Source organism: Nematolebias whitei, chromosome 7 (genome assembly GCF_014905685.2).
Source record: "Nematolebias whitei isolate Nwh7 chromosome 7, NemWhi1, whole genome shotgun sequence".
NCBI lineage: Eukaryota > Metazoa > Chordata > Actinopteri > Cyprinodontiformes > Rivulidae > Nematolebias > Nematolebias whitei.
The window spans coordinates 51,556,283-51,561,206 of record NC_056504.1 but is presented as its reverse complement, the minus strand read 5'-3'; the positions used below and the strand labels follow the sequence as shown (position 1 = coordinate 51,561,206).

Below are 4,924 nucleotides of genomic sequence, written 5' to 3'. Positions count from 1 at the left end.
GTTCTAGTCCTGGCTTCAAGTCCTGTCTTCAAGTCCTGGCTTCAAGTCCTGGGTTCAAGTCCTGGCTTCAAGTCCTGGGTTCAAATCCTGGGTTCAAGTCCTGGCTTCAAGTCCTGGGTTCTAGTCCTGGGTTCTAGTCCTGGGTTCAAGTCCTGGGTTCAAGTCCTGGGTTCAAGTCCTGGGTTCAAGTCCTGGCTTCAAGACCTGGGTTGGGTTTGGGGTCATTCCGTGTGGAGTTTGCATGTTCTCCTCATGTTTGCAAGGGTTTCCTCCGGCTCCTCCCATGGTCCAGAACATGCATGTGAGGCTGCCTGCAGGCCAGGCCTCCTTTAAAAGGAGATCTGTGAGCTCAGAGGGATTTGGCTGCTTAAATAACATTTAATAAAAATAAAAATACTCCAAACGAAATGATTCACTTGGTTATAAATAAATAAAACTAAAGCAATTTTAGGTTTTATTTAAATTTTTTTGCTGGTAAATAATTCAAATACCGGGGAGTTTTACTAAAACACGTTATATTTGTTTGTGCCATGATGAGTTTTTAAAAAAGAAGTCAGTAAAGCATCGCTGAAGCAGAAGAGACGGTGCTCCGATCTAAGCTTTGACTTTTTGCATTTGTGTCCTCGTCCAGTGTGTCTCCTGCAGGAACCATGAAACAGGCAGACAGCAGCAACACCAGAGGACAGTTGAGACAGCAGCAACACCAGAGGACAGTTGAACACCAGAGGACAGTTGAGACAGCAGCAACACCAGAGGACAGTTGAACACCAGAGGACAGTTGAGCAGATACAATCTCATTTTCGGCTGAAAAAGCAGCAGGGTGTCTGCTGTTTGTCTTTGAGAGACAAGGACACTTCAAATTAATTACCAAACGCATCAAAAACAGTCAAAAGACACGACACTTCAATTATTCTGTTGTTGCACGGAACAACAATAAAAGTAAGGAAAATGAAAAACTAACGGACTGAAGTTTTGAACAAATATTATAACTGTCACTTTAAATTTTCTCAGTGCTGCGTTCAGGGGCTGTTCGTAAGTTTTCAAATTATCATGAATAGTCAAGATGTAGGCTGTGGTTTTGCGTGACGTCTAAAGACTTTTATTATTTGAATTCAGTCATAAAAATAAAACCTGGATTAGAGCTACACAGTAAGAAGACATTTGGGACTTTCAGGTCATTTCAGTTAACACTGACCTGCCATGAATCAAGATTTCCCTCAAACGTGAATTTTATGTCCTTCCCCCCAAAAAGCAATGGTTAAGATTGTACGTTTCAACCTGTTGTACAATGTTCACAGGTTAAAGTCCAACCCGTTTCGCTTTGCCTTCCAAGTGCGCACTTTCCAAAAACTCCGAGGTTTTCTGCTGTCCGTGAAGGCATCACGCGCAGCGCTTTCCCGTTGCTCTGAGGAGGCAGGCCGGTGATTTTCCACTCCCGCTGGTGTCTCTGGTCCCCCGGTTTTAGGAGACAAAGGTCAGAAAGAGGAGCTTATAAATAGGCTAAAATAAAGGCTTCCGACGCGTCCACATCCACTCGCCCTCACGGACACGAGAGGACACGGACAAGAAGACACGGACAAGGGAGCTCGCGCTAAGGACAATAAAGGACCAAATTAAACCCTGAACCCATCACAGCAACGGAGCAGGTAAAGAAAGAGCATCCTTGTTTTGTGCTCCTGAACTGCTCAGGGGAGGATGTAGCTGCTGCTTCATTCATTTTCTCTCCACATGCTTTGGAAACAAACAAACAAACAAACAAACAAACAAACAAACGTGACATTTCATTTAACTGCTCAAGTGCACACGTTTTGAATGAAGAGTTTCTTTGCAAACATGAAGGAGCGCAGAGAAGTTCATCTGTGCAGACAGAAGGTCGGTGTGTGCGCGCAGGCTGGATGGTTGTTTTATTGGGGGGGGGGGGGGGGGGGTGCAGAGGTGCGCGTCTTTGTGCTCAACTCAACGCGGCTGCGGCTCGTGCGCTCCGGAAGCTGTGCCGGCGGATCCGCTTTGATCCTCGTTCTGATTGTTATCTGTCAGAGTATCGATCTTTTGATCGGGTCTTCCTGATCACTTCCCTGTCAGAGTATCGATCTTTTGATCGGGTCTTCCTGATCACTTCCCTGTCAGAGTATCGATCTTTTGATCGGGTCTTCCTGATCACTTCCCTGTCAGAGTCCTTGCTGTGATGGATCCTCAGTTCTTCTGTCACATGTGAACAGAACCAGACCCGCTGCTTCTGCTCCGTTTTGCTCTGTTCTTCAGATTCTCCATAAAGGGGAAGTGAGGAGCTCTGAGGAGGCGGAGATGCTCTTTGAGTGCCCCCCCCCCCACGCCCCCTGCCTGTCTTGTTTCCTGCTTTCTTGAATATTATTTTCAACATTAAAACGACTTGTTGCGTCTTCAACTTTAAACAAGTGGACGTGAGGGTTTTGTGTTAATGTAGTTGTGCATCTCTGGTCTGTCTGATTCATAAAAGACACAAAGCCAAACAGATGCAACGAGTAGAGATTAAATGTAATTTAACACAAAAAGCCAAGAAATGGTTCTGGGGCAGTTATTGGTTAATAACTAGCTGATTAAATCAATCATCACAATTACAGTCAATCGGGACTTGTTTTAAAAAAGCAAAACACACTTTATAAAACCTGTCTCCCAGTTGATACATATTGTTTTTGATTTTATATTTATCACTCTTTGAGTAACTAAGCAAAGAGGAGGGAATGTATTTTCTACACAATAAAGAACAAAGCAGCCCTTTCCCCTGTAAGAATGATTGAAGCACATTGTTAGTGATTGTTTCTGTTTGCAGCGGTGCTGCTGCAGTTCTCCTCCTTACCTGTAGGTGTCGATACAGAGTAGACGGTGCAGCTAAACAGCCAGGAGGAGCTGTCCACGAGTGAGGCTCTGTTCTTTATGCAAGCTGCACTTTACCACTTTAATATAATGGATGTCTTTGTGTAGAAATAAACCAGACGTTTAATTATTAAACTGACTGGATTATTTTGTTGCAAAGATTTAGTAAATCAATAGATTTAATCCCTAAACTGCTGTTTCACCTGTGAATCGGTTCAGATCACTTAGGAACGTGTCAGAGTATTAAATTTTATTCATGGAAAATTACCCAGACTCAAGGCTGTGTGAATCAGAGACGCAGAAGGTGCTGCAGCACCCCCTGGTGGATGCCAGAATAATTCAAATGTTTATACTTCCAGCTTTATTGAAAAAAGAAACCTTGTACGTCCGAGTGCTTCTCATCTTTAGTTTGCAACATTTTTTAAATGTACATCCAGTTTAACAAACCAGACTGCTGTTGGAGATCTGAGGAACTTTCACAACCTCATAAAACACAAATTAATCAGCAGATTAGTCATCAGGGAAGTATTTTTCATATATTTGGTATTATGATGATGTGTGACACCAATTCTCACATGACACCCCCCCCACACACACACACACACACACACACACACACATTCCCACACACACATTCCCACAGCTCTGCCCAGACTTGTTAGTTTGTGATTCTTTTTATTCCCAAAAACAATTCCATCTTTACTCTAGAGGTTGGTTGAAAAATAATTGCACAAATCTTACAAATTTAAAATAAGAACAGATGATGTCATCCTTACAAGTGTTAACTCCCTTAAACACCAAATTATTCAACACATTTTGTATTTTATTTACTGAGTGAGATTTTTAACCTTGAAATGGCAAAGGACTTCTTAAAATGTTGTGTTTTACTTAGACTTTTTTTTTCATGAAGTTTAAAATCTGATTTCAAAACACTGGTCGAAGAAAAATGGAGGAAACGAAACAACTTAAGAACTATAACTCGACTGTTTGGGTTCAGATTGGTGTTTCAGAATGGATGATTTGAGCTGAGAGGTTTAAATTTGTTACGCTCTTCACTCCTGCTTGTATTTTTGCTGGAGATGAATAAATATTCAGTTTGACATATTTTCTAAAATACCAGGCAGGAGAATGATGCTGCAGCTACAACCAGCTCACCGTACCCACAGATAAGTTTTTACAAGTGAGAAGATCTGCTGTTCATAATATTTGAAGCATACGAGACCTTCAACGTGTTGTTAAATAGAATTGTATTTTGATTTAGCAAGCTTTGATATCTTTTGTTAAATATAGAAAGCAATGACAAAAATATGGACATTTTATGGCCTGGCACCGTCCATAGAAAACTTTTCTGCATCGACCTCAAACATTTGGTTTCCACTGGTCGGTCGTGGGTCCTGTCATTCTGAGATTCTCAGGCGGACACAGAGCCGATTTATTCACAAAGACACCTCAGGGTGACGCATGCACCCAGTCTGTGTTGGTTTCTGCAGCAACTGATCTGAGGAGTGCAATGAATCTTTGATCGCTTGAGTCTGGAGTGAATTCTCTGACACACTTAAATGATGCATGACTGAAAACAGCTCCATCATTTAGGTCCAGGGGTGCACACGCACATTTACCGGCCCCGATTTCTGTAATTTTGGGAAATCGGAAATCGACCGATACTTGCATGAGAAACTAATTTTACCGATTTTTTTTTTAGTTTTAAGAACAATTGTCTGAACTTCATTTATATTTCAGAGCACTACCTCATGGCCAGTTAAAACCAGTTTGTATTGTTTCTTGGAGACTGTTCAAGGGTCTGTTTTTCAATAAATAAAGATTAGAAAATTGAAGGTGCATTGTGACCTTATAACGCCCGACAGTGTCGCTTAAAAAACTAAATCGATATCGGCCAAAATCAGAATCTGCAGGTCAGACTTTTTACAAATCTGTGATCGGCCAGAAAACTGCAATCTGTGCACCCCTAGGACCCTCACAGCTCCATCATTAGGACCCTCACAGCTCCATCATTAGGACCCTCACAGCTCCATCATTAGGACCCTCACAGCTCCATCATTAGGACCCTCAC

The 4,924-nt window shown here is 42.1% G+C and overlaps 1 protein-coding gene across 1 annotated transcript in view; it reads left to right on the top strand.

Annotated features, from left to right (window-relative positions):
• Positions 1–1,388: 1,388 nt before the first annotated feature.
• The window catches only part of LOC119412057 (sodium- and chloride-dependent taurine transporter), a 31,732-nt gene continuing 28,196 nt past the window's right edge, over positions 1,389–4,924 (top strand). Inside the window, exon 1 of the mRNA XM_037679035.1 lies at positions 1,389–1,646. The gene's annotated coding sequence lies outside the window, so the exon portion shown is untranslated. The remainder of the gene's footprint in view (positions 1,647–4,924) is intronic.